We start from the raw sequence: 10,589 nt of genomic DNA, 5'->3' as shown, positions 1-10,589 counted from the left end.
TGTCACTTTACAAAACTCTTTCATGAGTTTCAATTGTCTCTCAATGAAGTCTTTTGGACTCCTTATATAAAGAAGCATGTCATCTGCAAACAGGAATTGTTTGATTTCCTCCTTTCTAATTTGTTTCCCTTTGATTTCTTTTTCTTGCATAACGGCTCTGGATAAAACTTCCAGGACTATATTAAATAACAATGGTGAGAGTGGGCACACTTACCTGCTTCTGGATCTTAGGGGGAATGCTTCCAGCTTTTCCCCATTCAATAGGATATTGACCATGGTTTTATTGTATATTGCCTTGATTGTGTTGATGTTCTTTCTATACACAATTTCCTCAAGGTTTTCAACATGAAAGGATGTTGTATTTTATCAAATGCTTTCTCTGCATCTATTGAGATAACCATATGGCTTTTCTTCTGCAGTCTTTTAATGTGGTGTATCACATTGATTGATTTGCAAACATTGAACCATCCCTGCATATCAGGGATAAATCCCACTTGGTCTGGGTGGATGATTTTTCTGATGTGTTGTTGGATTTGATTAGTTAATATTTTATTGAGGATTTTTGCATGTATGTTCATCAGGGATATTGGTCTGTAGTTCTCTTTCTCTGTTGTATCTGTTTCTGGCTTAGGAATTAAGGTAATGCAGGCTTCAAATAAGGAAGAGTCCCTCCATTTAAATTGTTTTGAATAGTTTGAGAAGAATTGGAGTTAATTCTTTAAATGTCTGGCAGAATTCAGCAGTGAAGCCATTCAGTCCTGGTCTTTTCTTTGTTGGGATGGTCTTTATTATTTAATCAATTTCCATCTTGGTTATTGGTATGTCTAGTTTTTCTATGTGTTAGTGATTCAATTTGGGTAAATTGTATGTGTCTAGGAATCTGTCCGTTTCTTCTAGGTTTCCCAATTTGTTTCCATACAGCTCTTTGTAGTAATTTTTAATGATTTTTTATTTCTGTGGTGTCAGTTCTTACATTTCTTTTTTCATTTCTGATTTTATTGATTTGGATCTTTGCCCTCTTTTTTATGGTTAGTTGTGCAAATGGTGTATCAATTTTGTTTATTTTTTCAAAAAATGAGCTCTTTGTTCATCTTTTCTAATTTTTGTTTCAATTTTAATTCTTCTCTGATTTTAATTATTTCTTTCATCCTACTAATTTGGGGTTTGGTTTGTTGCTGTTTTTCTAGGACTTTGAGATGCATTGATAGCCATTTAATTGATGCCTTTCCAATTTCTTCATGCAGTCACCAATTGCTATACACTTCCGTCCTAACACTGCTCTTGTTATATCCCATATGTTTTGCTATGTTGTATTATCATCTTCATTTGTTTCCAGAATTTTTTGTATTTCTCTTTTGATTTCTTCTATGACCAGTGTTCATTCAAGAACATGTTGTTCAGTCTCCATGTATTCGCCTATGATCTAGAGAGTCTTGAGTTGTTGATTTCCCGCTTCATTCCATTGTGGTAAGAGAAGATACATGTTATGATTTCAAATTTTTTGAATTCTCTGAAATTTGAATTATGACATAGCATTTGATCTATGCTAGAGAACATTCCATGCACTGATGAGAAGAATGTTTACTCTGCAACTGTGAGGTGAAAAGTTCTGTAGATATCAGTAAGGTCCAATGGATGCATAATGTCAATTAACTCTGCTGTTTGTGATATTCTGTCTAGCTGATCTGTCCATTGATGAAAGCAAGGTGTTGAAATCCTCCATTATTATTGTATTGGAGTCTATGTCTCCTTTAAGATCCATTAACATTTATTTTAGATAGCCAAGTACCCTGTAATTGAATGTAAATACATTTATTATAGTCACATCTTCCTGTTGATGGATCTTTTAATCTTTACATAGTGCCCTTCTTCATCTCTTTTAACAGTTTTTGAGTTAGTCTATTTTATCTGATATTAGGATGGCAACACCTGCCCGTTTTGGTTTCTGTTAGCATGGAATATCTTTTTCCATCCTTTCACTATTGGTCTGCATGTATCTTTGTTGGCAAGATGTGTTTCTTGTAGGTAACAAATAGATGTGTCTATAATACATTCAGCCAGTCTGTATCTTTTAACTGGAGAATTGAAGCCATTTACACCCCAAGGTTACTATTGGTAAGTAATGACTTGGCCCTGCCATTTTTCCATAAATATTCCTATTGTTCACTTTGTATTTCTTTTGTACTTCTCTTGGGGGATTTTCTGCCTTCACATTGTTTCATAGTGATGACCATGTTTCTGTGTTTCTAAGTGTAGCACATCCTTAAGCATCTTTCATAAGGCTGGACAAGTTGAGACAAATTCTTTAAATTTCTTTTTGTTTTGGAAGTTCTTTATTTCACCTTCATTCATAAATGAGAGCTTTGCAGGGTACAGTATTCTGCTTGACAGTTTTTATTTTAAGAGTTGAACTATATCTCGGCATTCCCTTCTGCAGGATTTCTGATAAGTCAGCTGTGAATCTAATTGGAGAACCTCTGAAAGTAATCTGGCATTTCTCTCATGCACATTTTAAAATCTTTTCTTTATGCTTTACTGTGGAAAGTTTGGCTACAGCATGTCATGAATATCTTTTCCAGTCATTTCTGTTAGGAGTTCTATGTGCTCCGTCTACTTGAACATCCCTTTCTTTCTCCAAATTTTCTGCAATTATTTCACTAAATAGGCCTTGTAGTGCATTCTCTCTTTCCATGCCTTCAAGAACTCATAAGACCTGTGGACCTGCATGTTGAGTTGTTTGATAGTATCCCATAAATCTCCTACACTTTTAAAGTTTTCTATTTTCTATATTTTTTTTGCTCTAACTGTAAGATTTCTAAAATTTTGTCCTCTAGTTTAGATATTCTTTCTTCTGATTTGCCAAGTCTGCAGTTAAGGCTTTCCTCCTTGCTTGCTGAAATAGCTCAGTTGGGAGAGTGTTAGACTGAAGGCTTTCCTCCACAGTTTTTACTTTATCTATTGAATTCTTCATTTCTAATATTTCATTTTTATTTTTTAAAATTTCAATTTTATGGGAAAAAATTTATTCATATCATGCATGGTTTTCTTTTTTTTAATATTTATTTTTAGAGTTATGGAGAGGCAGAGGTAGAGAGTAAGAGAAAGAGAGAGAGAGAGAGAGAGAGAGAGAGAGAGAGAGGTCTTCCATCCTCTAGTTCACTCCCAAAATGGCCACAATGTCTGGAGCTGGGCTGATCTGAGCCAGGAGCCAGGAGCTTCCTCCAGGTCTCACACATGGGTGCAGGGGCCCAAGGACTTGGGCCATCTTCTACTGCTTTCTCAGTCCATAACTAAGAGCTGGATCAGAAGTGGAGTAACAGAGATTTGAACCAGTGCCCATATGGGATGCCAGCACTGCAGGTGGCAGCTTTGCCTGCTATGCCACAGCACCAGCCCCATGTATGGTTTTCTATAGTTTGTGGATTTGCTTTTGATTGCTTTTGAATAATTCTATGATTAATTTTTTTAATTTTTTTTCTGGAATTTCCTCAATCTCTTTTCTTTGCATTCTAATATTGAAATGTTGCTGTGTTTGTTTGAGGGGGTCATCATGTCTTCTTTATTCTTGTTTCTTGAATTCCTGCGTTTATTTTAAGCATTTGTGGAGTTGATTTTTTTTCCTCTGACATCTTTTATCTTTGAACTATGCATCTATGACTTAGCGGAATATCTGCACTTTCAGTGAATACCAAGAGGGGTGGGGTGGGTGTGGACAGGGAACTCTGGTCAGTGCTCCAAGGTAGGGTAAATATGAAGGTAACACCCAAGTTAGGCATGGTAGATCTCAATGCCTAGGTGTTAGCCCCCAGTGTTCCACGCCACCATATGAACCGCACAAAAGACATGAGCAGTCCTCACTGTTAGTAGAATTCCTTCTGCAATGATCTGCTCTAGGTCACCAAGGAGCTCTGAGTATCTGGAGCCCTTCCCAGTGATTTCCCAGAGACCCAACTACACCCCGCACCTTCTCATGTGACAACCAAGTCCCCACGGTCTCAGCACACAAGGCTTCCACAGTCACTTGGTGCAAATGTTTCTCTCTGCCTTACCATCCTGTCCAGTCAGCAGAGTTGCAGATGTCCCTAAGACAGCTCCATGTAGGCATCTTGATCCTAGGAAGCTGCAGGCACCTCACCATCCTATATGGTTGTCCAGCCACCTCCCAGCCAGGCTCTAAGTCAGTAGGAACTGCACATTGTTCCCTCCACTAGAATCTCTGGATCACACGTCTGCACAAGAGCCATTGCCAAATGTTGCTCTCTCCCCACCACTGCCACCAGTACTGCCAAGAAGACGGTGTCCTATTTCAGCCAGTTGCTATACATGTGCACAAAATCTTCCACCCAAACCCAAAATGGTGGGCACTGTTGTAGGAAAGTTGGGGTGAGATAAACGTACCCCCTCTACATTCACTGGGTCTACAGGCAACTGCTAACGATGGCTAACCCCCAGGGCTCCAGTCCAGACTCAGGCCACTCTCTCCCACTGGCTGTATCACCATGGATTGCTGCAGTCCAGTCTCACCTCCGTTTCCAAGTGGCCACCCACTCTGGCTCTTGACTGCTGCAATAGTGCTTCCCTTTGTGTTCTGGATGTGTAGTCGTATTCTCTGCACAGGTCCACAGTGCTCCTCTTCCTTTTATAGGATTTCCAGCGCGGTTTTCTCTCCAATTATCCCCTGAGCGTCCATTGCCTACACCTTTTTTTGTTTGTTTGTTTGCCTTAAGATTTACTTATTTACTATTTGAAAGGCAGAGTTATAGAGAGCCAGAGGCAGAGAGAGTAAGAGAGGTGTTCCATCTGCTGGTTCACTCCCCAGATGGCCCAATAGCCAGAGCTGCACTGATCCAAAGCCAGGATCCAGGAGCTTCTTCCAGATCTCCCACATGGTTGCAGGGGCCCTAGGGCTTCGGTCCTCTTCCACCAACTACCCAGGTCGTACCAGAGAGCTAGATCAAAGTGGAGTAGCTGGGACTCCAACCTGCGTTCATATGGGATGCCAGCACTGCAGGCAGCGGCCTTACCCACTATGCAACAACATCGGTCCCCACATTTTTTTTTTTACTGTTTATCCCTGGCTTAGTGCAGTATATGCTATTCCCTAATCCACCATCTTGGACTCTCTTCTGATTTTCAAACAAATAACTAATTAAATAAACCGTTAGGGGCTGGCACTGTGGTGCAGCAGGCTAATGCCCTGGCCTGAAGCACTGACATCCCATACGGGTACCAGTTCTAGTCCAGGCTGCTCCTCTTCCAATCCAGCTCTCTGCTATGGCCTGGGAAAGCAGCAGAAGATGGCCCAAGTCCTTGAGCCCCTGCACCCATTTGGGAGACCTGGAAGAAGCTCCTGGCTTCTGGCTTCAGATCTGGGTAGCTCCGGCCATTGCGGCCATCTGGGGAGTGAACCATCAGATGGAAGACCTCTCTCTCTCTGCCTCTCCTCTCTCTATGTAACTCTGACTTTCAAATAAATAAATAAATATTAAAAAAATTAAGAAAAACTTACACAGCTGTGAAAATGAGCTCATTTCATCAGTAACATGAATCTCAGCAATTGCAAAATATGTATAATATGATGAAGTTTATTTAAAATAGAAAAATGTATAAAATTAGATAATGTGTTGTTTGTTGACACAAAACTTTAAAGTAAAGCAAAGGGTTGCCAATAGATAAAATCCAGTAGTAACATCAGAAAAACAAGAAGAGAATGGGACTGGAAGGCACACAAGACCTGCAGAAGTCACAATAACATTCTGGGTGGCTTGCACATGGCTGTTTGTTTTGGTGTTAAACCTTTGCACCTTACATATGTGCTTATAAATATTATTTGTATATTTATGCAGTATTAACAGTTTTAAGAAATCAGATGTTCTCTCTCTCTCTTTTTTTTTAAGGTATTGGTAACCTGGCACACCTTGAAACTCTCTTGCAACTATGTATGATGGTTTACAGTTTTAAAATTGGTTTTCCAAAATTGAGGCTATTATCTTACCCTTTCATTTTGTATGTCTAGCTGATTTTCAGCCACAATTTTTATGCTAGCAAAAACAACTAAATATTAAAGGTATCATAATTCATTTCATTAAGCTTCCTTTGTTTTTGTTTTTGTAAAATATTTAAACCATTACAGAGAAAAAAATCAGAAAATGTAGCCAAACTAAAGCAGGGATAATTAAAAAAAAAAAAAAAAAAAGCAGTCTCCTCATCCAGAGAGACAAGCAGATAATTTTCTTCTCTATGAGCTAATATAATTATATAATTATGGAAAGAGTAGTTATTTTCATTATACATGTTCTATCATATACCACAATTCATTTAGCTAATCTAAATCAAAAGGAAGAACATGGGAAACTCTTGAATCTGCCCCCCTCTCCTAAAGGATTTGTAAAGCAATTCAATAATTTCCCCAGGGCAGAAAAAAAAATCAGCATAGAGAATAGCTTTTGCTGAAGTGTCTGCTCCAATCAGCTGGATTGGTTGCTTGTTTGAGCCACTACGTGGAAATGCATCCGAGCTGTGAATTCTTAGCCTGTCCTGAAAAAAAGAGAGGCAGGGTTAGATGACTCAGGCTCTGCCTATGCCATGCGGGGCTGCAGCACCCCTGGTTACTTGACACCTCTCCTGCCCCCACTAAGTGCTCTAGAATATGCTGTACTATGTTCTGTAAAATTTTTGGTTTTGTTTTTTGTCTTTTGCCTTTGTGGCCTAAGTTGAAAGGCACCTGGTTTATTCCGCCTAATATAGAAAGTTTATGTAATTTGATATCTTAAAGGTACCACATTCACCTTGAAGTGGAAAAAAAGTATCCTTAAAATATAATGGATGCCAGGAAACCTGTAATGGCTGGAACCTTTAAAACTTTAATCACATAATTGGCAATACTGTACACTGTATACTATCAAAAATGCCCCGAGAAGGAGGTAAGAACACTGAAAACAAAAGCATCTAAGTCTCCGTTCGATGCATTATACCAACGGATATAGATGCCCATTTTCAGGTCAGGCCTATTATGGTAAGAGGAGGAGACCAAACTGAAAAGAAACCATAGAGTATGGAACTGGATCTCATATATTAAAACTCAATAAAATTTGAAGCATCCATCACACATGTCTACTTTAATAAAATCATCTGTGTTATTGTAAGTTGTTTTAGTAGATTAGGACTGCGCTCTAGGAGGCCCCTGTTACCAGCTACTTGTTCTAGATACAACCTAAGTTTCCCTTAGAACGTATAGTGCTGAATGCTGTCAACCCACAACACTCTACAAGCTGAAAAGATCCTCCTTAAATTAGTTGATCCAGCCTTCTCATTTATACCTCAAGAGAGGCAAGTTGGCATATTTGAAAGAGTAATAGAGATCTTAGATATGAGTTCTTCCATTTACTTTCCATTTGGCATTGGGCATATCACTTAGCCTTTCTCTAATTGTCTGTAAAACAAAGATGTGATGATTACCTTGCAGGAATGTTGTGAAGAGAAACAAGATGACCTGTGAACACTGCCTGGGACAATGGCTAGCCCGTTGTCTGAGGTTAATGAATGGCGGTTGCCTCATAGACACCAGAGGAATAATAACTTGGAAACTTGGAATTTAATAATCGAATCTCTATTTGTTTCCACTTCTACATTTTTATGGATTTTGATGCTGTTTTCCACCTTATGCTTTTCTAGCTTCAAGATGCATAGTAAAGTTATTCCTTCCTAAGGCTGCCCCTGAACATGGCCCTACCAGGTTTTCCTTGGTGTCTGGTCACAGCCAGAACAGCAGAACGTGTTCTCAGGCCAACATGCCGTGTTTACTCAATACAGAGTCAGAGTTGAGCCAGCCAAGAAGAATGAGGGCTAACTGTCCAGTGATCATGAGAGCAGACACATAATCTGGGCTGCTTCAAGGGTTGGGGCTAACATTCATTTCTGTGAGGCAGAAGGCTGGAAGCTTTGCAAAGGCTGAATTATCCTTTGCTTAAAAAACAGAAACATAAAACTACCTTCATCTTTAAGTCTGACCTGCTAGTAATCTGGGTGATTTCCTAGGCATTTGGGTTGCTCTGGGATTTAAAAAACTCCAGAGTACAAAAAATTTGGGATTGTATGGAAGACAATTCAGTCAAAGGAAACAGGAAGCGCCCAAGCTTCTCTTTCTCCTTGAAAGAGGTTAACCTTGAACTGTAAGAGATGGACAACCAGAATTCTCCCCCACTCAGGCACGTCCCCCAAGTGCTGTGCCTGTGTGGTGTCTGACACCTGACATCCCTTAGTGGTCACTGAGCCAATACACTCAATTCCCAGGCAGCCACCCCTGTTCAGGAGGAAGCCCTTTGTATCTCATAAATCTTTCACATGCACATCGTATGTAATTTTAATGACCAAATGAGGTAAGAAATATTTCCTCATACTTAACAGAAGCTTCCATCCCCTAGGTATGTCCTCTCACTTTCCAGCCTGCACCCCAAAACCTCTGCCTCCAGGAAACACTTCACACAGAAGCAATTTCACAGCCACCGCAAAGCCCCTTAGAGTTACAGAGAAACCGCACCAGGGAAGTGCAACAGACAAGTCGGTGAGAATGCACTGTGGAGGCAGCGTGCCTGGGTTCAAAGACGTGTTTCTCTATGAACTGCGTAACCCGAGGCCTGTCTTTATCCTTTTGTATTTCAGTGTCCTAATCTGTCAAACGGAGATAATGACAGTACCTACCCTGTAAACTTGTGGGAGGATCGCTCAAGTTCATACCTACAAGGCACATGGTTAGTGCTTGTCACGTAGCGCAGGGAATAAACGTTAGCTCACAGCACTTGACTGGCAAATCAACTCTAACTCCAGAATCACAGCCCCGCAGCCACTCAGCCGCAAAGGCGGAGACACCGCTCCATTCTGCGGAAGGATTTCATTCCCAGGACGGAGCTCCTTCATTTTCTTCACTTTGTAGATCTGCAGACAATTTATGAAAATACACTTGAAATGTCTCCCTGGTACAGTTCAGAGTCGAAGTAGAATAAGCAATTTCTATCAAGAATTCAGTTATCCTAAGCCCATCAGTTCTTGCTAGCTCACCCTGAAGGCGTTTCATACACCCAGTAATAGTCATTTAAATCTCTTAAACTCATCAGCATTGTAACCAAATCCTTTTGAAAACAGAATTTTCACACATTCAACATTCATTGCACCACAGAAAAGATCAACCTCTGAGGGACAATCTATACAAGCTTGACTTTTTAAAAATTTCATTTTTTTAGTAACACCTAATATTAGTAAGATATCCTTGTCACAACTACTGAATCACATTCAGGTTTCCTTTTTTTTTAATCCAAACTCCCTCCATCCCTCCCACTCCTCCCAGATTCTAGCAATCACCATTCTGTGTTCAGATTGAGTTTTTTGTTTTGTTTTTTTTTTTTTTATCTCCGACATATGTTTTATATCTCTAACATCCACATACATGTAACATGTGTCTCTGTGTCTGGCTTATTTCACTTAACATGATGTCCTCCAGTTCCACCCATTTTTCTTTCTTTCTTTCCTTTCTCTTCTTTCTTTGTTCTTCTTGCTTTTCTTTCCTGATTGAGAAGTAGAGAACAGAGACAGATATCAGAAAGGGGCCTCTAATCCACTGGTTTACTCCCCAAATGACTGTAATGGCCCCTGGCTGGTGACTAAACTGGGAACTGAGAACTCAATCTAGGTTTCCCATTTGGGTGACAGGAATGCAATTACTTGAGCCATCACCTGGTGCCCCCCAGGGTGGGCATTAGCAGGATGCTGTAGTCAGGAGCCAGAGCCAAATATCAAACTTCAGTACTCCAATATAGGGTGAAAGCATTTTAACTGGCATTTTAACTACTAGACCAAATGCCCACCCCCCGGCTCTCTTTGTATCAGATACCTCTCATATGCCATGCACAGTGCTTGTCCTGAGAAACGGCAGGAAAGTTACCACCCTTACCAGTGTGTGCCCTCCCAAACTCACAATTGCCACTAGCCATATGTGGCTGTTTAAACTTGAAATTTATTATAAAAGTAATAAATTGTTTCCTCAGCCACATTAGCCACACTTAAAATGTTCAATAGCTGGGGGCCAGCATTATGGCATAGTGGGTAAAGCTGCTGCCTGCAACTCTGGCATCCCACACGGGCACCCGCTCAAGCCCCAGCTGCTTTATTTCCAATCCAGCTCCCTGCTAATGGCCTGGGAAAGGCAGTGGAAAATGGCCCAAGTCCTTGGGACCCTGCCACCTACATGGGAGACTTAGATGAAGCTCCTGGCTCCTGGTTTCAGCTTGGCCCAGCCCTGGTCATTGTGGCCATCTGGGAGTGAACCAACAGATGGACGATCTCTCTCTCTCTCTGTCTCTGTCTCTCCCTCTCTCAACTTGTATTTAATAAATATAAATTTCCAAAGTACAACTTTTGAATTGTAGCAGCTTTTCCCCCCATAACCTCCCTCCCACCCGCAACCATCCCATCTCCCACTCCCTCTCCCACCCCATTCTTCATCATGATTCATTTTCAATTATTTTTATATACAGAAGATCAACTTAGTATATACTAAGTAAATATTTCAACAGACTGCACCCACACAGACACAC

At 40.4% G+C, this 10,589-nt stretch overlaps 1 long non-coding RNA gene across 1 annotated transcript; it reads right to left on the bottom strand.

The window, feature by feature from the left end:
* Positions 1-5,584: 5,584 nt before the first annotated feature.
* Positions 5,585-9,780, bottom strand: LOC138850392 (uncharacterized). The gene is made up of 3 exons (XR_011390107.2): positions 9,443-9,780; positions 8,701-8,934; positions 5,585-6,537 (listed from the first exon to the last, which is right to left on the bottom strand). It is a non-coding gene; the product is annotated as an uncharacterized LOC138850392 (long non-coding RNA).
* Between the last annotated feature and the right edge of the window lie 809 nt (positions 9,781-10,589).

Source organism: Oryctolagus cuniculus, chromosome 7, assembly GCF_051225735.1.
Source record: "Oryctolagus cuniculus isolate XC-2025 breed Fujian yellow rabbit chromosome 7, ASM5122573v1, whole genome shotgun sequence".
Lineage (NCBI taxonomy): Eukaryota > Metazoa > Chordata > Mammalia > Lagomorpha > Leporidae > Oryctolagus > Oryctolagus cuniculus.
The sequence above is the reverse complement of the archived record's forward strand: the minus strand, read 5'-3'. Positions and strand labels throughout refer to the sequence as shown.